The sequence below is a fragment of the Tympanuchus pallidicinctus genome, unplaced genomic scaffold, assembly GCF_026119805.1.
Source record: "Tympanuchus pallidicinctus isolate F22 unplaced genomic scaffold, pur_lepc_1.0 scaffold4, whole genome shotgun sequence".
In the NCBI taxonomy this organism is placed as follows: Eukaryota; Metazoa; Chordata; class Aves; order Galliformes; family Phasianidae; genus Tympanuchus; species Tympanuchus pallidicinctus.
In genome coordinates this window covers 18,961,597-18,988,121 of record NW_026294758.1, presented here as the reverse complement: position 1 = coordinate 18,988,121, position 26,525 = coordinate 18,961,597, and the positions used below count along the sequence as shown (strand labels likewise).

Genomic DNA, 26,525 nt, shown 5'->3' with positions numbered 1-26,525 from the left:
TTTATTTATTCCTAACATATTTTGGCAGAAACACCGTAGGACAACTTGGTATTGGTGGGTAATGTTGCTGGCATTATGTTGCTAGCTTGTTGTCAGGCCACAGGACACTGTGTACGTTTTCTATCTCACTATCTCATGTGCGTCTTGCTAAACAGGAGCACTTACTCGTGTGAACAAGTGACTGTTTTGCTCACATCCACAAGCTCGTACTTACTTGGATTAGAGAAAACTTTGTGTGAACACCAGATCCTCTTTCCTGTTCTTCCCCCTGCTCCTCCCCAGCTCCCTCTCTTCTGTGTGCAATACATCTTTTCCCAAGAGGGTAGAGGTGAAGGTGCTGGATCTGTGTGTGGCCAAAAATTCAGCTGGTAAAAAATAAGTGAAATGAGGATTGGTTACAAAGTTTTTTAGTGAGCTTATGTGATAACGTCCTCCATAAGTCTGTCTATGGTGCTTGCATCCATGATACTCTCTTTGAAGTACAATAAATAGTAGGATACAGGCTTTTCTAGATTGAACAGGTAAAAATTATCAAAGTGATGTCCTGTTGTTTGCTAGTGTTTTTCAGAGATAAGTGTGTGGAATGCGTTGTTTGTTTGTTTTTTAAACAAAAAGGTTGTGGTATTTGCTGAAAAGATGCTTTTGTCCTGAGCAGCCTTTCTGTACAAGTAGAGAAAATCTAAAAGGTTCTTTACAGGTGAATTTCTGGTGAAGTCTGTATTGTACATTTGCCTAATGGGTGTCAGTTTCTGGTTGCTACAGCAAGAGTAGTGTTCCTGTGCTTGTATGTTGATGTTTAGATGGGAGTGATTTGTAACTAAACCAGGTCTATTGTTTTCTTTCTGAAGGGGATTCTTCAGTGTTTCTTCTTTTTGAAAAACTGAAATAGTTTCTCACTGGTTCTCTGTTTATTTCAATGTATTTTGTTTCTGTTGACTTCTGTTGTAGGGCTGGGATAGCTTCTGTTAATACTGGAAGCATGCTTTTCCAACTTCTAGGAAAAGAGGCTTAGAGACTTGATTCCATTAGAGATACAGAAGCCCCTGAAGTGAAATATTTGCACAAAAGTAATTCTTGCGTCAGGTCTGTATAATGCCATTGGTAACTGAAATTTTTGATCCAGTGTGACTTAGTAGAGAGGAGTTGACTTCGGATAGCAAGTTTTTATTTCAGTAAGTCACACCTTTTCTGTGTTCTGCCCTAAGAGGGCCCCATTCTGAAAGTTACAAACTCGATTTATTGGTTGTGCCTGACATAATTTAGAACACTATACCAGTTGTCTGATAAGAGTGGATGTTTCCAGAAGGGTAAATGTTGGAGAAGTTGCTCTTCCAGAATCTTAAGTACTCTTAAATAGGTACTCTTAAATAGGCCACAGAGCATCTGATGAACATCTATGCTTACATGCCACTAGAGTTTCTTGCCTGTTTTTGTTGGTGTAATCATCTATGTTTGTTTTAAATCAAATTTGTTATCTTTCAGAAAAAAAAATCTCACCATTCCCCTTTCCTCTGTGCTTCCTTCTCACCAGTGAGCTCTGAGTTCACGTTTTTCCCCACTTGATGAAAATAGATATAAATTTAACTTCAGTTATTGTTCTTCTTTCTTTTAAGTGTTCTTTTGGTGTTTTAGAGGCTTTCTGGTACTACTGGCAAGTGTGATCATCAGTGTTTATCCTCCTTTTGCTATAGCTGCTCATTTCCAATTTTTTAAAACTGTCTTTGTTCTGTAACGCGTGTTAAGGAACCTTGCCTTTGGTTTTGTAGAACGCAACACGAGGTCACTCCCAGGTCTTGGATTTCATGTCATTGCCTTTTCAGGAGTGATTCATTGTGTTTCTGGGTTAGCCCCTCTGTTTAGGAGAGTGTGGTGGTGTAATCTTTAGCTACACTACCAAGCAACAGACAGGTGAATTCTTATATTCTGAAACACACAGCAGAAAATACCTTGCTTGTTGTAAATCTACTTTCTGTATACATACATGAGTAATGGCTCTTTTGTACAGCGTTGCGCAGCACCCGGAACAGGAAAAAGGAGAGAACTGTAACTTCAATTGATATCGTTAGAAGACTTTTGCACTCTTTTTTTGGTGAAACAAGATTGCTGTAGCATTACTGGCCATTCTGTTTTCCTGTCCCAGTGGTGCCAAAAAGAGTCTCTGAACCATGTGATTCTCTATTGCATGCCCTGTGCCTCTTCTCCCTGCCCCTCTTCCATCATGTTTCTTATTTGCATTTGGAAATGTTTTCTTTAAGTTTCATAAAGCTAGCAAGAGTGGAAGTCGTGTGTTTGTGTTGTTTGATTTTTATGATGGTGCCCATTCATCAGCATTTCTTATGAACCAGAAGAGCTCTGCAGTTAATCCCAGTTCCACATGAAGCATGGTCTGGACGTTAATAACATATAAAGGGAGAGCAGTGACTGTCAGGCCCGGTGGAGTTCTGGAATTGCCTGCTGGCTTCAAACTCCTCCCATAAGGGAGTGGAACTTCTGTGTGTGTACGAACGTCTTTGAGTCAAGTACCTTATTTGTGTTGGAAGGTAAATACATCTTTAGAAATGCACAAAATTACATGAGCCAACCATTTGAAATATAGTTAATATCAAGATAGTGTTAACTCCAGTTTTGTAGCAGTACTTGTTGGAAGAGTCTGGGCCAATGATGTTTTCTGTGTGGTCACATACAGAACATTAGTAAAACTTTATCCATAATAAAGTCTTGGAAAACATTGCGAACCGATTTCTGACCCTCCAAATGACACAATAACTGTATCGTACTTGAGCTGCTGGATACCACAAATTTCTGTAGAGGCAAACAACACCCAGCAGCTGATAGAAATCTTCTAATATTTCATGTAGCGTCAATTATGTAAGTGCCACCAAATGCAAAGTTAATGTGCTTTTGTATGCAAAACCCTTAATTCAGGTAATGGAACTACACATCTTTCTTACAAAATAATCAAAACAATCCAGTCAATGAAGTGCTGCATTTGTTAATTAAGAAATGCTTGTGTGATTCTCTTACAATTAGTGCCTTCTAATGCATTTTAATACTACGGTTTCATCTCCAAACATGGAGTTTTGCTGTTCTGGAACGCAGAGTAACAACAAATTCTTTCATATATTGCTGTATATATTATCTGTTTTGTAGGAAATAAATCAAGATTGAGTTGACAGTTTTGCATGTACCGTGAAACAGTGTGTTTTCTAAATTTGCTCTAAGATGTTACTCCAAGAAAGTGTTTTCTAACTGCATAAATCAAAGTTTTCATAGTGTTGGTTGTACTCCATATGCACTAACATGTTACCGTAATTAAAAGTATAGTGCAGTACTTGAAAATCCACATAATGCGATAATTTATCTAGTGGGAGTATGTTTGGAACACAATATAAGTTAATGTTAAATGGAAACAGCTGCAAATGTGATGCAAAGTAATGTTACACAGTAATTTGCTTTATTATTAAGCTATTTCTTGTATTCAGCAAAAAGCTGAATCAGCATTTAATAATAAAAAAAGGCTGGGGATGTTAGTGGTATTTTAGCCAGCATGATACTACTTCAGTTTTGAGGCAGCTATGTTTTCATTTAAAAAAAAAAAAAGTTTCTGTCTATTGGTTTATGAAGAGTATTGCATGTGAAGAGTATGCTGGTGTCCCTGCAGTGTGTGAACAAGGTCCTCTGAAAATAGGTGGCAAGACAGACCACTTCTCTCAGACTTATCTTATGCAATAAAAACTGGTGTAGAGCTGTGATAGTTCTACCATCACTAGGTGGATTTGTGGGGAGAAGACAGTGGCTAAATAACTCCATTTGGGCTGATGGTGACTGGGAGAGATTCAGAGAAGGTTTAGAGAGCTGTGCAAGTTGCATGAATGGGGCTGGACAAACAGAATTCATGCATCTTAAATAAAAATAAAGTTTTTCAAGTGCTTTGCCTGTTTACACTCCTAATACTAAACAACTTTGAGGGTGAGTTGTGTCACTGCTCTCAGTTGTGCAGGTCTTACTTCAGTTACAGTTAAAAACTTCAGAAACTGAGCAATGACTAATACAAAAAAAGGTTAACACATTCACGAAGCAGCTGGACACAGCAACACCTCTGAGGAACTGTGCTCAGTTGAGCCCTCAGGAGTTGGGATGTGTCAGAATTCAGCTGCACAGACAGCACTAACTTCACCTTTGAGCACCTGTGAGGCTTAGGGATGTGTTAGAGCCACGTGTTACCCCCACTCGCTTCCCCATCCTCCTCTGGGGTGTGCAGGAGACTGCTGTATGTTAGAGCATAGCTCTGGATCTGTGGAGAGAGAGCAGGTAGAGGCACTGCAGGAAGAGAGAATGGTTGAATTCTGTGGGAACTGGAGCAACCCAACTTCCTTTCTCTCTGCACAGTCCATGTGGAAGGCGTGGCAGATCACTTAGGAGACAGTTCATAGGTAGCTGTTAGCTCCTGGTCTTAATTTCGTGAAGGCCTGATCCAAGCTTTAGGCATTTGGACATTTGCAGCTGCAACTGTAAGAACTTCAGTGATATGCTTTGGAAATGCACCTGTCTATAGAAAATCAAATGCTCTGAAAAATGGATCCTTTGGTATTTCAAATTGGGCAGCTGGATTTAGTAGACTTGCTATTTCAATCCTTGTATTTTGGTTTCCATCAGTTTCAGGGGAAGAATTGTGCCACTTTGAAGTACTGTAAAAGTTAATCCAGTATTTATGCCACACTGAAGTCTTTCTGCTTTTTTCTTGAAAGCACTTTCTATCAGAAAAACTGTTGTCAATGCAAGTTTTTTTAAAAGTGTGTGATTAATAAAGACTCAGGCAGACCAGTGATTATAACACTTAATGATTATAGCAGTTAGTTGTTTCTTTGCTGAATGGTGCACTGAGCAAATAGTTGTGTAAGACTACATTTCCTACAGATTCAGATCTTTGGTTGATCTGTATTTTAAAATCAACAATGTTTTAATTTTTCAGTTTTTGTTCTTGGAAGATTTAGCATAATGGAGGAGACATTTACAAGCTTGAGTGGAGGCAGGAATGTCACTCGCCTGTATGGAACCGGCATTTCATGTCGCTGTTTGCAACTTGTGCATGCCAATCTCAGATTGATACTCAAAGCTCAGGGTGATGTTAGCAACATGGAACATACATGCAATTTCTAACCATGCAGAAATTTCACCTCATATAACTCCTTTCTTTGTGAGTCCGTAATCTCAGTTTTCTAATAAGATAAGACAATACTCCATTAATTCAAAAGGGTGGTGAAAACTGAAGTGTTTGTATATACATACAGTATATGTGTTGGTATGTGTTGTAAAACAAACAGAAGAATTCTATTTCAGTGTAGGTTGAATCTGCCAAGTATTCAGATCAAACAGTTAAAACTTTGGATTTGACATCAAGCATCATGCTAGAGGTCTCTTGACTGTTTCAGGTTTGAATGTGGCAGCAGAGTATCTCAAGCCTCATGATCTCTTTGGTTCCTATACCTTTCCCATAACATCACCCGAACATCTAGTTTGAACTTACTCCTATCGTCATTCTGTATTTATTATTCTTGTGGTTACCCGTACCTTCATCTTTGCGTAGCGTTGTTATAATAACTTCTATGCAATGAAGTAGGACTGTTTTGAATTCAGTACAAAACATGGGCAAGTTCCGTAGCTTTACTGGTGAACAGTATGTATAAAACAAGGCTTCAATTTTGAGCTGTTTAAAAACTTTTATTTACGTTACTGACACTTGTTAAGCTGATGAGTAAGGTCTGTCCTGAGTTAAAATTGCAGGGCGTCATCATCAAAATGCCTTTATCTTTAATATGCCTTTCTATCTTTGTGTAACTTCTCTTAATCTGTAGGTCTCTGAACTGTAATTCAGAGGTGCTTGCAGGTGCTTGCATTATTTCTGCCATTGGAAGTCATTCTTACTTGGAATTCAATTTTTAAGTATGCATATACCTCACAGGAGCCTCCAAAGTGTTTGGCAAAACATATATGTGTATGAATGTTTCCAGACTTGTTCAAGATGTAGTGTGGCTGTTAGAGGGAGGCTGGATTTGTTTCGTGAAACTTGTATTTTTTTGGTCTTAAAATGTGATTTTTATTATATTTAGTGTATAATTTACCTAAACACTGGAATTCTTGTTTTTACTACCTATTTCTTACCCTGCAGTGAAATTCATGAATATGTTTTGGGTTTTTTTTTAATCCTGATTGCTTTATTGGGAACTTCTAGGAGACTTTATCTTAATTTTGTATCCACTTGTAATTGGAGACCTGGGAGAATCTCTTTAAGCTTTATTACAATCAAACAGGAAATCTGGACATGGGAAACTATTTTCTCCCTTTTGCAGCAGAGTATGAGGTAGAGAGTTCATCATTCTCAAAGGCATCTCTACTCAGACTACGAGTAGTGGTGGTGTTGCCCGTTTCTGTGAGATTTATAGGTGCAAGTCTGTTACAGATTTTTTTACTCATGAGGACATTTCAATGGTATACATTGTTTTCATGTATTACTACATGCATGCTGGTAGTCTGGATTTGTTTTCAATTTAATTTTTCAAACAATTTCACATTTTTCATGAAAATACTTCTCCACTTTTGATTTGGGTCACTCCATTATCATAATGACAACACAGCTAAAGAAAGACTTGTTTTTTAAATAATAAATTTATAATCAATTTCTTTTAAACATCCTGCAAGATATGAAGGAAACAACAAACTGAGTTTAAAAAATTAAAAATAAAAATCTGGATCATAACTTTTTTTTTTTTTTTTTTTTTTTTTTTTTTTTTTGTTTTCTAACCTCAGGTCAGATTTGGTCTTCCCCCATCACTTCTGCTATGTCCTGGTGCCAGATTCTTTTTGGGAGGCAATGTTTCTTGTCTTGACTGACAAGAGGTGCTGTCTCTGGTAGGATAAATTCTCTTCTTTATTTTCCTTCTTTTTTGTCTTTGAACTCTATCCCTCAATTTCATTTTTCTTTGTTGGTGTTCTTTCTTCCATTTGCTGTTCTGTCCCTCTCCTACTTCTCTTCATAGGGAGAGGGTATTTTGTCAGAAAGATCTGGGAAACTGTGCAGGCCCATGTTGGAGTCAGATGTGGCTGAAGCTTAATGCCTGCCTCTGGAAGCCTCTTTGAAAAGCAGAGCTTTAGTATTTCTTGTTAACACAACTAACCCTAACCTAAGGAAATAAGCATTGCCAAAAATATTTTTAGACAGCAGGTTCTTCAACCTGTTGTAGAAACAAATTTGTGTTTAGGTTTTCAGCTGAAACAAATTGGTTTCAGAAGTGAAAATTCTGTGCAGTTACCTGGATAACACCGAACCATTCTTAAACTGCTTGTTGAGGAGGGTTATTATATAGAACTTTTAAAAACAGTTGCAAGTGTGGGTGATATAAAAAGCCTGATTTCTTTTAGCTTATTGATAATAAAACAGCTAGTACTGTTGGATAAAGGATATTACTGTTGGCCAGTTTTCTTAGACTGTGTTTACCCTAGGAAATTGAAAGGGTAAGGTAAAATCCTTATGTATAAACAGTCAAGGAATTTGCATGAAGTAATTAGACAGATGGGAGAAAGCTGTTTAAGAACATCAATATTAATATTGCAATTCTAAACCAACTTCTAAACAAATTCTGTACCTCCTCATACCAACTGAGTTACTCTCCAGATGCTTGATAGTGTGGCAGGAATGTGATGGCAGCTCCTGGCAGCAAACATCTGAGCACGTGCCTGCAGTGGCATTAGAATTATTTGGAGACATTCTGGAGATGGCAGTGCTGTGAACTGCTGAAGCTGTGGTATTCCCTGGGTACCTGCTTTGAATGTCCTCACCCAAGCAGCAGTAGATCCTGTTAGTATGTAATCATGAAAGGATTTGTGTGATTGCCTTTAACTTATCTTTGCTTCTGGATAAATAATTATAGCAAGAGAGGTTTATTGTTTCTGTATTTTTTTTTGGCATAAAGAAACACACTAGTACGTGTATGTATTAGCTGCGTGCTTAGTTTTCACCTGGAGTAAGTTTGAAACTGCTGGAAATCTTACTACATAAACATTCGATGGTTGGGCCTGCTTTTATAGTAGAAGGAAATTAGCTCTGAAGAAATCTGTGGTTTGGATGCAAGAGTTTGTCTGTGCTCAAGGTCCCATCATTTCACTTTCACTTCGACAAAGCACATGTATGACTTATTGCAACAATTTGCATGTGCTTTTAATACAGGCAGTAAAGATGAGGTGTGCTTTACACAAACGGTATTAAGTATACTCTTGTTATGTGTGCATAAATATGCAAGCTGAGGTTGCCTCTACAAGTGGAAAATTTACACAGTGAGAAGCAGCTTGTGGTTCACTAGTGAAATCGGGTCTGCAAGAAAAGCTTCACGAGGGATAATAATGGTGGAACTTAGCTCGCAACGAGGCAAGCATAGGTTTACCACTGCAGTTTTGAAAGTTTCTTAGGACTTTGCCTTCTCACCTTCCAAAAATAAGTCCATTATCTTCAGCACCCAAATTATTATTAGTATCATTTTTTCATGTGCTTCAAGTAGTCTTTTTCCATTTAAAGCCAGGTTTAGAGAGAATGAATTGAGGTGCGGAAAGAATTCAGGATGCCTTTTAATGCAGGTGCAGAAGTAAGATACATATTGCACAATTGTTGCTGTAATTATAAACTTTCCAATATAGATGAACATAACAAAACTCATGTAATATTAATTCCATACCTGTCCGCTGCTGTTGTGTATGTTGCTCAGATGAAACAACGATGTTAGCAAGTATGTTTGGATCTCTGGCTATGAAGATGGACGACTCTGTTGTTCCACCTGCAAATAGTGGCCAGTTTTTCTTTTGTGTAGATGTGCGCCTGCTGATTATATTAAATACTGTACAGGTTTTAAGAAGGTGCAGTGGAAGCTGTGCAACATGTCTTGATTCAGAAAGATGTCAAATAAGCATTTCAGCACTCTTCTACCTTGTGCTTTTGATTTAGAAAACCTAATGTAAAGGTGAAGAGCCCATTTGCTCTTTTGACTGCAGAAAAAAAGAGGTGCCATGACCTGAAAAGTACCTTTCCCCAGATTGTTTTGGCGTAAGGCCTCTGGATTGCCGGGAGATATCTGACAGAATATGAAGTGTTCCTTATTCTGGAAGACTTTTGTGAGGACCTCAGGAAATAGCTTGATTTTGCTGTAGAAGAGTAGTTTTATTAGTGAAGAATGTTTTCAGGATAATGGGCTGTTATTAATCAAACTTAATGGCAGAGGTTGCTACAGGTTATGTTTTTGTGTCCAAGCTGCTGCCTGAAATTTACTTAGAAGCATAAGATCTGCTGGATGCAAACTCTTAATGTCATATTTTAAAAAGTAGTATAAATTGAGGACTACATAAGTTTTGGGGAGACAGAGGAGTTTAGTTTGATATGATGCTACTGTCTGCAGTGTATCTGAGCCAGTCAGTACAACTCAGGGCTCTGTTAGTGTTTTGTTCTTGGAAGCATTAAGAATTCAAGGAGTGTGACTATGGAGCAAAAGGAGTGGATTGTTGAGAATAATGTGTCAGAATAGACTTGTTTAGCCAAAAATTAAGTACTCCGGGCTGATACTGGTCAAGGTGCAGGACTCCTGACTCTGGCTTTGAGGAATGCTGCGATGTCATCTTTCAGGTCAGCAGATGATGATTACTTCTTGTAAGCAATTGTGTTAAGCATTTTCTTGATCTTCTTCAAAACATATTTTTCTTCTCTTAGTCCTTTTTCATTAATTAATGCTATTGGAAAAACAGACACTTTTGTAGCTGTATAGTAAGCCACAGCATCAAACGTTGTTGTGGAAGAAGATCCTGCCTATGTGCTCCTTCAAGCTACTGAGCGTCTGGAGATCTTGGCAGCATATAGCAATTGTAAATGTCCATACTGTCCTTCATTTGAAGGAGGGCCAACTGCGCGTGGCTCATCGGAAGGCCATGGCATGGGCGCTTCATGCAGAGTGTTGAATCAGGGAGTGCTAGTAAAGTGAGTCCTCCCCACTGAGGACACCAGCTCACCAATTGGCTCCCTCCCACGAGTACAAATCTAACTGTGGTCTCCAGAAGGCCAAAGGCTCTTGCCAGCATACTGTCAATCCAGACAGCCTACCCAAAAATGTATCAGTTCAGGTCTCTGGTTGCAGTGAGTACCTGAATCTGTCCCTGCTGGTAAAGGGTGGCAGGGATGCCACCTGTCTGAAGTGTGATCAGGGCAATGATCTGCTCAGTATGGTGGTAGAACTCGAGGAGGAAGTGGAGAGGTTAAGAAACATCAGGGAATGTGAGCAGGAGGTAAATGTGTGCATCAACTCACTGCCATACCTGCAAGTAAGGCACAGGGGTGATATATACCACACAGTGGTGGACCCTCTGCCCTCTATCATTGGTAGAGGGAGGAGACCTAAGAGATGGGGTGGAATAGACACAGGTCCCAGCTTCGTATCAAACAAGACAGACAAAACCTGTCCTTACCTACCTCCATGCCCCAAGTGACCCTGCATAATAGGTTTGAGGCTCTGAAACTTGAGGGAGAGGAAAGTGGGGATGCAATGGAAGGTCCACCCAGGAGTGTATAGGGTGAAGTGGCTGACTCCATACCTCAAGACTGCTTCTGCTAAGAAGGAAAGAAAAATTATTGTCATAGGTGACTCCCTTCTAAGGAGAACGGAAGGTGTCATGTCAGCTAGACTGTACCTGTAGGGAAGAGTGCTGCCTCTCTGGAGCCTGAGTTGGGAACATTACTAGGAGACTCCCTAGTCATGTCCGTCTGTCTGATTGTTACCCCTTATTGATAGTTCAGGCTGGCAGTGGTGAAGTCATTGAGAGAAGCCTGAGGGCACTGGGGCTTTTTGTTGATGGAGAAGAAGTATTTTCCTCTATTCCTTCATTGGCAGCAAGGTGTGCAGAGAGGACCAGGAAAACCCACCTGATAAATATGTGGCTGAGAGGCTGGTGCCATCGCAGGAATTTTAGCTTTTTTGACCGTGGGACTGTTTACTTGGTGTGTGGCCTGATGGCTGCAGATGTGTCTCACTTGTCTCAGGGGGAAATGGAACCCTAGCAGAGCTGGCAGGGCTTGTTTGAAGCCCCCTCAAGTAGGTGTGAAGGGGATGAAATAAGACTTGCTAGAGGTGAACCTGGAGGAACAATGCCAGGATTAGAGTGAGTCAAATGGCTCAGCTGTAGTGCATCAACACCAGTGTGCACAGCACAGTCAACAAACAGGAGGAGCTGGAAGCCATAGTGTGGCAAGCAAACTGTGACTTAGTTGCTGTTGCTGAAGCACAGTAGTATTGCTCCCATGACTGCAGTGTTGCTGTAAGCTCTTCAGAAGGGATAGGAAAGAAGAAGGGGCAGTGGTGTAGCTCTTAATGCGTTGTTTACATCTGTTTTTAACAGTCAGAGCAGTTATCCTCATGGTACTGTACCCCCTTACCTCAGAGTCTGGGATGGGGAGTAGAATAACAATCCCATTCCCACTCCTCTCTGTGATTAAGGCAGAAGCAGAGACCTACACTGCTCCACCTGTCACAAGTCTATGGAGCCAGATGGGATCCACCTGAAAGTGCTGAGGGAGCTGGTGGATATGATTGCCAGGCTGCTTTCCACCATCTATCTATCAGTGTTTCTGGTCAACCAGAGAGGTCCCAGAGGGCTGGACGTTTTCAGCAAGTGTGACTCCCATCTACATGAAGGGTTGTAAGGAAGGTCAAGGAAACTGCAGGCCGGTCATCCTATCTTTAGTGCTAGGGAAGGTTATGGAGCATCTCAATTGAGATCATCTGGTCTGTGTGGGTCAGCTGGAGTATCAGAGCCAGCCAATATGAGTTTATGAAAGGCAAATCCTGATTGACCAATTTAATCTCCTTCTGTGTGACCAGATGACCTGTCTGATGGACATGGGGAAGGCTGTTAATATAGTCTACCTAGACTTCAGCAAAGCCATTGATGCTGTCTCCCACAGTATTCTCCTGTAGAAGCTGGCAGCCTGTGGCTTGGACAGTTAGATACACTCTTTACTGTGTAATGAACTGGTGGAAAAGGCCAAGAGGGTGGTGATGAGTGAAGTTAAATACAAGTGGCAACAGGTCACGAGTGATGATCTGGATTGGTGGTCTGGATGAGGGGACTGAGAGCACCCTCAGTAAGTTTGCAGGTGTCTACAAACTGAAAGAAGTATTGATCTGCATGGTGGTAGGAAGGCCCTTCAGAGGGATCTGGACAGGCTAGATGGGTTAAAGCCCATGGGATGATGTTTAATAAGTGCTGAATCCTGCAGTTTGGTTGCAGCAACACCATGCAGCACTACAGACTTGGGGCAGAGTGGTTAGAAGACTGTTGAGATGGAAAGAGTTTATGTTGTTGGTCAGTGCTCTGCTGACCATGAGCCAGCAGTGTGCCAAGGTAGTCAGGAAGGCCAATGGCATCCTGCCTTGTATCAGAAATAGTGCAGCCAGCAGGAACAGGGCAGTGATCGTCCCCCTTTTAGATATAGATTGTCACCTATTCAGCACTGGCGAGGCTGTACCTCAAGTACTGTAATCAGCTTTGGACTTCTCACTACAGGAAAGACATTGAAGCCCTGGAGCATGTCCAGAGAAGGGCAGTGGAGCTGTGAGGGACCTGGAGCACTTATGGGGGACTTATGGGGGACAGCTGAGGGAAATGGGGTTCTTCAATCTGGTGAAGAGGAGGCTCAGACCTTACTGTTTTCTGAAACTCCCTGAAAGGAGTGGCAAGGTGGGGGTTGTAACTAGCAATAGGACTAGAGGGAGTGGCCTCAAATTGTGCCAGGAGAGATGAACATTGGCTGTTTGGAGGAACTTTTCTGAAAGAGTGGTGATGCTGTGGCACAGTCTGCCCAGGGAGGTGGTGGAGTCACCATTCCTAGAAACCTTCATGAACCGTGTAGATGTGGTACTAAGGAGTACAGTGAGCAACATTGGTGGTTGGTGGACAGTTGGACTTCATCATCTTAGAAGTCTTTTTCAGGATGATTCTGTGACTCTTCCTGTTAATCCAGGAACTCCAGAGAAGCTACGTGGACTCTAAGGAGTGTCTCAGAAATGAAAAAACACAAAGAAAATATTTTCAGTGGGTCTGGTGACCTATACTCAAGACATAGCAGACCTTGGGATATAAGAAGACTAAAGAGACTGTGTACAACTAACAGAATTATGAATCCTTGTGCTTTCTTCTTGTAATAATTCTGTTTTCTAACTGTACACAAGGGAAATTATCTATTTGTCTGTACCACTGACTCTAAATTGTTGTGCTTAGTTTTGTTATTTGAACTATGAGTATATTATGTGGACGGTATTCCATGTAAAGTGTCATAACCTTTATCCAGAAAAGTTAATTTGCACGTAGGTATGAGGGGCTGAGCTGCTCATCTGAGCAATGCATCAGAATGAGGTAGTTGCCAGCTCTAGCACACACAAAAGATTCTATAAGGAATGCAGTTAATGGTTACTGTTTCCTGTATGATCCACAGAGAGTTCAGAAAACCTGTTAAAGTAGCAGTAGCTTGAAGTTGCCCTGGGAGCACTGGTGTTCTGTACCATAGATGGCTTGAACAGGCCAGGGGTCTCTTTCTATCCCTGCTCCTCTGTGACACCACCTTGAAAGCTTCCCAGGTAAATGGAGAGTTTTAAGCTCAAACCCAACCTCTGCTAAGCCTCTGTGGGCCATGAGGCCATGCTATCTTCATGGTAAAACTAGCTGCATGTTTATGAAAGCTTTCGCATACCACAGTTGAGAACCCAGCACAGTGTGTAGTACAGCAGTCTTAAAAATATTTGTGTTTCAAGAAGGTACTAACTAAACAAGGAACAAGTATGAGGGTGTGCGTTCTTCTCACAAACGTTTGAGAATGTGAGATAGCAGCTTAGCCAGCGAAAGACTACCTTTCCATGCAGAAATTGAGCAAAGTGCAATAGGAAGTAAAGAACAGAGGTCTAGGTTGATCTGAAAATATTAAAATAAAACTGAGAAGTGCAGCATTTATTTGTTACTGTACTAAATTAATGAGATGCAGAAGAAACTATGAGGTAACACAGTGAGAATCTTTGGTATCTCCTCCTTCCCCAGCTTCGTTATATAGTTTTTTTTTTTTCTCTGAAATCTTCGTTGTAGTGCTCACTTTCCTAATTAATGATTTTAAATTCTCTTTAAACAAAGATCTGTCAGAACTGTTTGTACAGCTGATTTTTCCTTATAGTTGACATACTATTCTGTGCATTTTCTAACTTCAGTGTGGCGTCTGTGGTGCCTACAGTAAGGATTAATAAGATCTAGTTATTTTTGATGCTCCTCTTTTCTCAAATTATGAAATGGGATGTCTGTTTTGATAAAATGCTTTGTCATTACGTTTGTACTCTATTGTAGTTCAGCAAATCTCAATAAATTGTAGTGTTAAGACAGAGTTTCCAAATCTTTACAGCTGTGCGGTAAATAGGTGTTTTCAATGCAATTGTTATACGTGTATTGCAAAGGAATATGTCAGGAAGATAGTGTAACTGTCAGTTTTAGACTTTAGGCTTTGATATCGTGATGGATGCTTTGAGGGAATGTATTTTTCTAAAAATTTTTTGGCATTGTTTAATGCCCTATGTCATTTTCTGTTGCAAGGCTGGATGACTTATTTTCTCCTATTCAGAGACAGGACATGAGAATGCAAGAAGTTGTTTGTGTTGGTTTTGGTTTCTGAAGGAAGATCATAAAGTTGTGTGACCTGACTCTTGGGGGAAATTGAACCAGAGAAGTTACGAATTTTCTTCAGGAATTTCACATGGAGGATTTGAGAGATGGGGTTTTGGTGGGACAGAACAGTAAATTTTTGGTTATTTGGGTCTTGATTTTAGTGAATCTTCTAGTGTTTCTAGCAAATAGAGCAGAACAGCTATACTGATGCCACAGTAGCTTTTAAGAGCTTTTGTCCTCTTCTATCTCACTTGAAAACAAGTGCTTCAGATACTGGTCTTAGTGTACTGCTAGTTTCTAGGCAGATAATCCTTGTTAAGGAAGATGGCTTTTTTCTGTTCTGTGAGTAGTTATGAACTATCCGTTCCTATTCTTTTACATTTCTTAATATGTTTGGGATTTTATGACACAATAATAGTGAAGTTGATGAACTCGTATTTGGTATTTGCTGCAGTAAATAGATCTCTTCCTACCTTGTTTGACAGGAATGGTAACTTTTATTATGTTTGTACCAGGTGCTGCTTTTTTTTTAACATACTGAATTATGAAGTTTTTCCTGAAAGTCATGTTTTCTTTGAGGAAGGGTTTGAATAGAACTACTGAAAATAGAAAAAAAAATTGTTAAAACTTGTTTGAGCTAGTTGCAGAGAAAGCAGTAGTTACTGAAGATTTGTGAGCTGTGATCCATAGATCAGTAACGGCTTTTTAGAGTGTTTTGTGATAGTAATAATTTAGGAAAATTATTTGACTCCTTATTTTCAGATGCTGTTAGGATCATTACTAAATCAGCCTGAAAAGGAATTTGGTTTTCTGTGTAGAATGGATTGGACTGTAAGGGAAATATGTAGAAGATGATTTCTGTTAACTTTTCATTACTTACGCGTGTATATATGTATGTGGTACAACAGGAGAAGAAAAGAGATAAAGCTAAAAGTACTGTTACTGCTGAGAGGAAGAGAAGGCAAGGTAGGCCTTCATGTGGTTGGCAAGTGGCTGGGTCCTAAATTTAGGGACCGTAGGAGTAATTACCAAAGAAGTGTGTAGCGGAGAAAGGAATGGAACAAATGCAGAACTTGACTGGATTTTGCATGAAATCTTTTCTTGCTTTAGAATACTACATTTCCCACAGCACTTTTCTGCTATAGCTTTTCAAGCAATTGTTGTTTTTGCGGGCTTGTTATCTGTCTGAGAAGCTGTTCTCTACAAAGAGTGGGAGTAGAAGCAGTTGCCAAGGCATTCTGTTTATGTTCATAATAAGAAAAATGCCTGAGAGACCAGGGTAAAAAGCTGCGTAAATGGGTATGCTGAGGTTTAATCTCCTGTTCCCATTTTTAAAAGTCATGTTAACATTCTCTTTTGTGTTCAGAGAAAGTGGATTATTTTTGCAAGTTGAGACCTTGTGGTACTATGCAGAGAATTTTTTTATGCTATTGTGGTGTCACTCAAAATGGTACTGTTGAAAGTAGGCTGTAAGTTTGAAAGTGTTCATCTCTGTAAGGCTAGTTGGGTTGTATAAAGCTTGCTGGCTAATGGGGAGGAATCTGGCTACAGCCTGCCTTGTGTGAGACATTTCTTGCTTCTTTCCCTCCCTCTCCTGTATGCTTTCAGGTTTTGTTTTCTGGACATGAAAAGTCTGTTTATTTCCAGGCTGCTCTGTGCAGGGTTTTACTATAAGTCTCATCTGCTGTGGGTTGTGTTTTTTCACAAGGCGTTACTGGGCCGTTTTTGAAACCTGCTGTCTTTCACTTCTAGCCCTGTGATTGCCAGTGCTGCATACATGTTGCATTGTTGCTTGTGCTAAATCTTGCTTGTTCTCCATGCTGAATGGGAGATAGGGTTGCCATGATTCCCTGTTTCTTAAAAGGATCAGGAGTAGGTCTGGGTGTGGCAAAAGAAATAAAACTAAGTCTGTATGTCAGACATCAGAAGTATGTACAGGCTAGGTAGAATACTTAATTTCTGCTGAATTTGCAGTGAAAACCAAAGAGTTTTGCCTCTTCCAGGTATGCTAAGACTGATGGTTTTCTCTTACCTGTCTGAAACAGTGGATAGTAGACTTTCAAGCTGTAAAGCCTTCAGACTTCTCTTCTTTGAGCCATACTGTGTGGTTCTCTGTAATGCCTGATAAGACACATTTTGTTCTCCTTGTTGATTTTTCTTTTTTTCCTCTTTTGCCAATCTTCTTAAGTAACAACCAAAACATGTGAAGACTGCCTAATTCTGGCAGGGCTCAGCAGAAGTACCAGTTTTTCTGTTTTATTACTCCTTAGAGTTTTCTTAGTGTTTGTTCACATTTCTTACGCTGTAGAACTAATTATTGTGTGATGTTGTTCTTCCAAGCCTAATTCCTTTTCACTTGATGTTAACCTATTTATCTTTAGTCCTGAAAACAAGTCAGGAACTTGGTCCTGTTCTATTAAATGAGAAACTTTGCCACCGATTTTACTAGATAAAGGATTTAACCCGATGTTGTTACTGTTATTTTCTTGCCCTGGCACTGTTTACAGCTTTCCACAGTTTAAGTATTCTGTTAATAGAATTCATGTGCTGTTTGCCATTTCCCAGATTAATGGAGTTGTTAAATAAGATCGTGACTGGTGCCAGTTTCTTTGCTGTCTCATTACAAACTTTCTGTGCTGTAATAAATGAAATTTGTTTAATTTTAATGTGTTTACAGTACTTTAGCAGGCTTTCATGTTGTGGGGTTTTTGAAGGCCAAATTGTATTAATAGAAAGATCAGATTTGAGGCATTGTTGAAATATTCAATTAGAAACCCAAATCTGCTTGATCATGAGTCGTTGCAGAATATATGGCAGTTTTTAGATCTATTTTAAAGGTTTGTAAAGTACGTTCTGGCACCTTTGACTGTGATTTAGTTTTTCTGACATTCAGAGTTTTGTTAGTTTTTAAATGTCTAGATGTGTTGATTGTAGTACTTTCATCTGAGAAGATACCTAACTTACTGTTATTTAAAAGTTTGGAAGTCCATGGTAGTGTTAGTTAAGACATCTTTGTTCTATAGGAGGCCCAGAGTTAAAACTGTAACCTGTTTTTTTTGTGTGTGTGTGATTTCAAGGGTCGACTGACAAAGACCCTGATCAGGATATGAGGCAGACAAAGCACTGAAGTGTCAGTGACTATTTAATATGATTTTTTTTCAGTCATTCTTTCTGCTTACTTTACTAACGTGTATCTGAGAAAGTGGTTTGTCTTTAGTGGTATTGTCAGTAACTTGTAAATGTAATAAAATAAAAATTAGGGGACATAGCAAATGTTATTGCAGGATGTTTCAAGATAGATTCCATGGTAATATTTTGCTAGTCAAAATAAAGCATTGTTCAGACAAGATTGACTAATTTAAAAACGTTTTTAACTGATGTCCTGCAGCTGCGTTCTCATCTTACCAGAAGGAGTTGCCCAGGACTCCCACAAGCTTGTTAAAATTCATCCATGCTTGCTTTTCACATTTTGGTACAGGAGTTGCAGTATTTAATCTGTCTTCTCTCTAAAATGTAAGTAAGGTAGTTGTTATCTCTTTAAAGAGGATGGGGACGGATTCCTCCTGGCTCCTCTGGAAAGTTGTTGCTTTGGAGTATAGACTAACTTACTGATTCTTGGTAAAACATTGTCTTCATAAATTCAGGGTCTTCAGCAGCCTATAGTTTCCGGTTTATGTGCATGGTGTCCCACTGATTTATATGAAGAGATAAAAGAATCTGCAGGCTGTATGTAAAATGTTTAGAAAGGACATGGTGGCTCTTGTTGAGGAGAGAGAGAATATATGATTGGTGTTGTCAAGAACTGATTAAGGTGTGTGCGCGCGTATGCAGGACATATTTTGGTGTACTTCAGGATGGAATAAAGGAGTAATAGTTAAACCCCATCTTGCAGAATTATTTGCCTTATTATATTGCCTTTTTCAGCAGTGATTTTGTAGTAGGATAGATGAACTATGAAATCAGTATGGTTGATCACTTGTTTTGGACAATGTTCAGTGGATTCATATTGTTGTTTTTCTATTAGGGAAGTGATATTTTAAGTAAAAAAGTTGTATGCCAAGATCTTACTAGCTGGCTAGTAGTACTATGTGGTTGTAAGAAAACAACTTCCCTCTTCCAGCCAGTTTCAGCTAGGATAGTAGTGAGATCAGTGTTTCAAGTCTTGTCTTTTAAAATGTTGCGTGTTGTGTTTGTTTGCTTTGGTGCTTTAAAGGTGGCTAAACTGTTCTTGGATCTGCTGGTGTTGGTCATCGTGTGATGCCACCTACTGGACAGTATGATTGGTACGTGAAAAGTACATAGAATCTGCCCGTGAGAGTATTAAATCTTGAAGTAGAACCAAATCAGATTTTTTCTTTTTAAATTAAGATACTAAGAGCTAATGAAGTATTTGTGTTTCTTCAAGTGTAATTTGAGGAGTAGTAAAAGTTCAACAAGATCAAGTGCTAGGTCCTACACTTTATCTGCAACAATTGCAGGCAGTGCTACAGGCTTGTGGCAGAGGGACTGGAAGACTGTGCAGAGGAAACAAACTTGGGGGATACTGTCTGATGCTGGTCTGAGCATGAGCCAGTGGTGTGCTCAGAAGGCCGGTGGCATTCTGGCTGGTATCAGAAACAGTGTGGCCAGCAGGAGTGGGGAAGTGATTGTCTCTCCATGCTCAGCACTGGTGAGGTCTCATCTTGAGTGATGTGTTCTGTTTTGGGCCCCTGACTACAAGAGAGACATTGAGGCCATGGAACATGTCCAGAGAAGGGCAGCAAAGCTGTGAGGGGTCTGAAGCATGGGCCTTATGGAGAGCGGCTGAGGAACCTGGGATTTTTTCAGTCTGGAGAGGAGTAGGCTCAGGGGTGACCTGCAGGGGCTCTCTGCAACTGTCTGAAGGGAGGTTGGGGTGAGGTGGGAGTCAGCATCTTCTCATGTGTAATTTGCAATAGGACGAGAAGAAATGGCCTAAACTTCTTCCAGTGAAGATTCAGGTTGCATGTTAGGAAATACTTCTCAGAAAGAATGGTCAGGCGCTGGAATGGGAGGCGGTGGAGTCACCGTCCCTGGAAGTGTTCAAGAAATATTTAGGTGTTGCACTGAGGAACGTGGTTTGTCTAGTGGAAAATACTGGTGATAGGTGGACAGTTGGACTGGATGATCTTAGAGGTCTTTCCCAACCCTGGTGATTCTATGAAAAACAGCCTTCACTGTTGCATTTAGATATGGTGGTCTCCCTTTCAAAGTGGTGTTTTTTATCATGTTTTAAGGAAACGCATATTATTGTGATTATTACTTTGTTCTTCATCTGGTTTTAATACTGCATTATTGAAACATCTTGTGAGATAGAAACAAGTTGACTGACTTAGAACAATTGGAAAATTTCAAATGAGGACAGAGCACTGTGAAGCTCAGTAGGACAGCTTTCTCATCCCTTACACACAAGAGTTAGTTTTAATTACCTGACCAAATACTAGTTTGTGCCTGTGACTGTTCCCTGACTGCCTTACTGCATGGGAGATGCTTTTCTGAAGTGGAAGTAGGGCTATATGTGGAGGAAGTTATGGTAAGGCTCTTCTTTTGTAAGAAGTTAAAGGCATGATGAAAGAATAAGCTAGCTCCAAGGGAAAAAATGACAGCTTCATGGTAAATGCATATAGGTGATAGCTGATGCAGTGGACTTGTGTATTTTCTACCTATATAATCCTATACAATGTTGGGTACTTAGAGAATCAATAAGGAGCAATTAGTAAATGACTTAAATCTTTCTGTGTGTAAGTTCCACAACGCAGAGTATGATAGCCTTAACAGAAAAACTGCCTTTGGCAGCTTTCTGACATGCATTAGGATCAAGGTGAAAGCTGCATGGTCATCACTACTGCCTTTGGGCCAGCTCTAGGCAATTCCCAGACACAGTTGAAGTGAGCTTCATGAAAATTGTCAAGGATGGGGAAATGACAAGATGTGGGGAACTCTTCTTTCCACTTTAGACCAAAGAGAAGAAGGAGAAGTGCTATTCAGAAAACAAAAGCCTTCTTGACCTTCTGGTCTGACATAGGCCCGATTTCCTTCCTTTCTTCTCCTTTCTTTCTAACTGCAAATCTGCATAATCTCTTAGCAAAGTGCTACGAGATTTGTTTGGAGATGTTCTACTCTGGTTGCTTCTCTTCCACAGCGCTACAGGAAGATGCTGCGCATTGAATCCTGTTACTCACAGGCTGTATGAGGGGGTGAAGCATTTTCCGTACTTCAAGGAGGAATATAGTGTGTGAATTCTCTGTACAGTACTTGGAGTTGCAGGAGTGATGGAGAATGCTAAGTATTGTAGGCCTCAATGTTTGCTTTTACAGTCTGATTTAGTAAACATGTGAGATAAAGTAAGAATCAGACTTCTGTGGCTTTTTTGCTAATCTTCTGGTGTGATTTTCACAGAAACAACAAAAGTTTATATTCCTAGAAAATATCCTCTCAAATTTATCAGTAGTGACTGCACTGGGACATGGGGGTACTAAAATGAGACATGTTTGGCATAATATTTGCAATGCTATCAAATGGCATATATATTGCTATCTTTAGTCCTGGAAGCAACCAAACAAACTGGGTTGAGCTTATTGTGTTAAGGTCGGAGGATGACTTGTGGCACATAGACTACAGACGAGGTGGTTACTATCAAGAAAACTTACTAAAAAACAAGCCCACTAAAAGAACATCTTATACTGAAAATCATCAGGTGCATATTAAAAGAGGTATTACTTGCGATCTTCAGAACATAAAAGTGAAATGCAGTGCACAGATTGGAGCCATAAAGACAGCACTGCTGTATTTTCTTTTTCAATTGTGTACTGAAGTTAGAATTTTTGAAAGGTAGTTGTGAAAATAAGAGGCCTTGAGCTTTGTCTGGTGCCCTTGAAATTTTGGAGTACTAGTATAGTTGTGTCAGCCTTCAAGAAGGGTGAACCTCCTCAGTGCTCCATGTAAAGTAAGAAGTAGTGTTCATGTAGCTGCATTTCCATTTTGGAGGTGAAATCACTGACAGGCAAATTTACTATTTATGTTGGATGCTTAAAGAATTCGGAGATCTTCTTTTTTTGAATGTTTCATAATGATTGGTGGATGATATTTTCAGAGATTTCCGAAAATTAAATGACTCATCCAAAGTACTGCTATCTTATGTTGCTTGAGACAGGAACATGTTCCAGTATGTCTGTGTGGGGAACCTTTGGCTGTATGTTCTTCATAAGCAAAAATAAAAACAAATCAAACCTAATGAATAAACCATTTCTAAGTTCTCCTTCAGGCTTCACTTAATGTTGCACAGCTTTTGCCTTCGTGAGGTGTTGAGAAGTCTTAGTAATGAGCTCACATTCTTATCCTCAAAGACGGGTTGTTGGTGACATGCAGAAGTGGTGCATCTGCCAACATACTCCTGAACTTTTCCACCTTAGAAGAGATTTCAAATGCAATCTATTGTATTCTGGGGGGATTCCCTTCGTACTGCTGCTTTGTTAGTAGTGTCTGTTGAAATAAGACCACGTTTTAGCTCCCCTTTGAAGGGATAATTTATATACTGTGTAGTAAGCAACAATTATCTCGTCCTCATTAAAATCTTATCCATCCTGAGCAGGGAGCAAGTTTAGTGTTCCAAAAGGAAGGCATGCTGAAGACCAGTTTTCTGAGTTTTTTTGTCATATTTGCTTTCAAATGAGATGTCTCAAGGTTCTGGGATCTAATCTAGGTTTTAAATGTGTGCGAAGCTACCTTTTAAATGCTCTTGGCAAATGCAGTTTTTTTCATTTTTTGAGGAAAATCTCAAAGTTCTGTTTGTGCTCTTTTGGGTGGTGAGTGGAGCTCAGCTTCTGTGCTTTGTGTGAAGTACTGAAACAGGTAATGCCACTATTGCTTCACTTAGCAGTATTACAAAGGTTTTTAAGATTGTCACATTGAGTCTGGGAAGTCATTGATATTTCTGGGGTCTCTTGGTAGGTCTAAACAGTGTTGCATGTTCTGTGTAGGCAGTTTCTCAGATTATTTTTATCTGGAACAGTTTATTGGGCAATCAGAATAATATTAAATGCCCACAGTATTTGGGGAGGCCAAACAAGAGAGGAAGTGTAGCCCTTTGCTGTGTTAACAAATGAGTGTCTGTCCAAGGCAGTAAGCAACATTGGTTTTCAGTGTTCAGGAATTCATATTTGATGTTACACTTCAGCTTTGCTTGTGATTGTAAAACAAGCTGTGTTTTACAACGTGTGTGGCATCCCCAGATCCCTTCAGCATTATTCTGTTACAATAACAGAATAACACACCCTGTTAAGTGTAGGGATGCGTTGCTTTGGTTTTTGTTAATTTGTTATTTTGTCATAAGAGCAAATGATTTTTTGGCTATCAGGATGAAAGTGGGAACAGTGTTTGTTTTAGGATGTGTTATTGTTCAGCATGTAATGGATAAAATGGTTTTGTGACAGTGTTGTCCCTGGGGTAATTGGCTCTGATTAGGTAAAGATGTGAATCAATTCGGCACAAAATTAAGAATTTGTATTAAAGGAGAAAAACAGTATTAGTGAAATTTTCACACATTTCCAGATTCTTTTCACTCAAAATGTGTAGTTGCAGCTGTTGACATTGCAATGGAGTGCTGCTGAAGAAGCCATCAGAATTAAAGCCAAAATGAAGCAAGCATCATTAGGTTTTAGTGCAATGCTACCCCCTTGTGGAACATGGTTTCCTTCAAATCTTCATTAGTGGGCAGGAAATTTTTCATTAATAGTATGTGATACATGTTATGGAGTATGTGTACTTGTGTTCCAGCAGCAATGCAGAAGACTTGAGGAAGCCAAGATGATTATCTGTGGTAATTAACTGAAAATTCAAAGGGAATCTTTCTTGCTCTGTGATCATTCCCAATGGTTGTGTTAGAAAAGCTGAACCGAAAGTTGTCATTGAATAGCAATCCAGGTTAAGAAGATTTCATTGAAGGATTTTTCTAAGTCTTTATCGGTCAGAATTGCATACTGACTGTCTAAGCCTTTCTCACATGTTTTGACTTTTCTTTTAAGTATGAAGTCAGAAACAAAAGCAAACACACAGTGAAGCCTTCCGTAGCATTTTTTTCTTTAAACTTGTGATTAATGTGCGTGCATCCATTCTAATCTGACAGTCTCGAGCCTGTAATATGCCTGCTGAATTTGCAGTGTAAGATTAATTCAGGGAAATGCTGAATCATAGGTATATGGTGAACTATATGATATGTTAATGGGAGTATTTTTGAGTGTTCAGGGGTTTTACAGAGAAAGGAAAGGAACTTTGGTAATTCCAATTGTAAAGATTAAAGAAAAATGATAAACAATCAAAGCTTTCATAAGGAAATGAAAGTGTTTACGACAGAAGAAAGAATAGGGTCAGAGGAGATTATTGGGCTGAGTATTTCAGTTTCAGGATTGCAATTGAGATGGATGGGTGAGTTTTTGGCAGTCGAAGCTTACAAAGAAGAACAGGAAAAACTGCAAGAGACTTGAGTTTTGGTGGAATTGTTTTGGAAAGTGGAGAAAAAGAGTAACTGATGAAATATCTTTTTTTTTTTTTTTTTTTAAAAAAAAAGTATATATCTAGTGAGAGATCTAGGAATTTAAACACAGGTTTTGTTCCCGGTCTAAGGCCTTTAATTTAATTGTGGGATTTTTTTTTTTTTTTTTTTCACTTATTTCCTTTAGGAATGTTTTTCTTTGATTCACAAAAAGGTGTACATGGTACATCCAGTGCTGTCAGACCTTCCTCTTTTGGAAGGAGAGAATGTGGTAGATTAGAGTTGGGTGTCAAACTGCTAGCTATGAGAGACCTCGAATGCTGCTTTTTGTTTACCTTTATTGTTCTTTCAATCTAACTTCATCAGCAATGCCTACATTTACACTAGTGTGTTGTTTTTTTTTTCTGTTCAGCTGAGGTCCTGCACTTTTCAATACAATATTGATAGTAGGAGGCAAAATTGAGTCCGTTGTTTGAAAACCTTGTTGTACTTGTTTTAAGTACAAACAGTATATTGTGATTCGCATTTACGGTAGAACTCTTCTATAGAAAAATTAATGATTACAGAGTATTTTGGGGAGGGAAAGGGGAGACTTGTACTTCAGAATGACATGAAGTATTGTTATGAAGAAGAAGTGTAAAGGAAAAATTAAAAACAAAACAAAACCTGAAAATCACATTTTTCCTAAAATAGGAACTATCTGGATGTTTGAGAGAACACGTGACAGGAGGAGTTTGGCAGTTGGAAAGAAGCTGACATCTGCAATAAATCAGTTATTTTGAGTTTGAGGCAAAAAATGACTTACTGGAAAATCATGGCTTAATACCTCGTTTGGAAAGTTGTTAGCCTTTGACACAGACTGTGTTAAATTAACCTGCTTATTTCTGTATGGTGCTAACTTGCTGATGGAGTACTGTAGATACTTAGTAGCTAGTAGGCAACAGAGACACCCAGAGCTTGCCAATAGCTGCTAAGTGTTTTGTGTATTGGTACAATTTGAATGCTGCGTATGTAAAATTTTGTAGATCTCAACATGAGAATAGTAGAAATTTTACAGTTAATGTGGAGATGCCCTCAGAAATTAGGTTGCTCTCAGAGTGCAAATAATAGATTGCATTCTTTACAGTTAATGGAAGGAAATCTGGAGAAAAGGGGGTGAAGGGGAGAGATTATAAAGCTTGAAGGTGTTAAAACGGCATTCTGAAAGTATAGTTTCTGGCTGTTAACAAAGAGATTGTTGAAGCAGCACCTTCTGAAAAAAACTGTTCCGTGTTGAGTTACACTCAGGCTGGATATTCAGTAAGGCAACTGAAGACATAGCTTCAAGTATTCGTAGCGATGCACAGTGCTTGGGTGCTGGAAATGAGGTAGTCCCTTAAGGTAGTACTGTAAGTGGAGAAACTGAAGGAAAAAAGAATAAAATAATGTTGTCTATTATTCATCAAAAAATGCAATTGAAATTGTTTTGATCAGATAGATTAAAAAAAAAGCATGATTGTTGCATTCACTTACTGAATGTGTTAAAGCTTTTGTTCACATGCTACGGAGTAACACAACAAAAAAAGAACAGTTAACGAGCTGATGCAGGCTGGTTTTGTAATTAACACTTGTCATCTATCAACTAGGTTAAAAAAAAGTGGGAGATTAGAGAAACAACATCACTGTGGTCTCTTCTTCAGAGCTGCAAGTAGCAGATCTTAGCTGATGGTAGAAAAGATGTGCCTGAAAACTTTGCCTGTAGTGTATGCATTGTTTTGGTTTGTTTTCTTTTGTGGAGGACTTTAATTTACAGATTGAACAGATTGAAAACCACAGGAAAAAAAGAAAAAAAACCTTGGAAGCCATAAGTCTTACACTGACACTGATAGTATGACTGCCTCAGACTGCAAGGAGTGAGCTGTAGAGGGAAGTATGATGTAGGCATGAGGTGTAGCTTAACTTTAAAAAAAAAAAAAAAAAAAAAACCACTCATATTTTCTGTTACTTTAAGTAGGAAAAGGCCTTACTTTGCAACCTACACAAAATGTTGGGAATGATTATGGTGCTTTTGAAAAGGAAAGTATTAGGATATGTGAAAGTAAAGGCAGATGGGCTAGTGGATTTTTGTCAGTGGTGTCTTGTTTTGTTTTTTTTCCCCCTTGGTCAACCTGTGTGCTGTTCTTCAACAGTGAGACTCCTAAGTGAATGATCGAAATACCAGTCCTACTATCAAATAAATCTGCCTTAAGCTGTGTCTTATCGTTTGTCCCTACTTTACTTCCGGAATTCCAGATCTTTGTTTTCAAGAGCA

General features: G+C 39.3%; 1 protein-coding gene across 3 annotated transcripts in view; it reads left to right on the top strand.

The window, feature by feature from the left end:
* KCMF1 (potassium channel modulatory factor 1) overlaps positions 1–26,525 on the top strand; it is a 52,546-nt gene that overhangs the window by 1,142 nt on the left and 24,879 nt on the right. The window contains exon 1 of one of the 3 annotated variants that reach the window (XM_052700408.1): positions 6,808–6,909. The exons of the other annotated variants lie outside the window; for them this stretch is intronic. The gene's annotated coding sequence lies outside the window, so the exon portion shown is untranslated. Of the gene's footprint in view, positions 1–6,807; positions 6,910–26,525 lie in introns of those variants that run through there. 3 annotated transcript variants of the gene reach the window in all.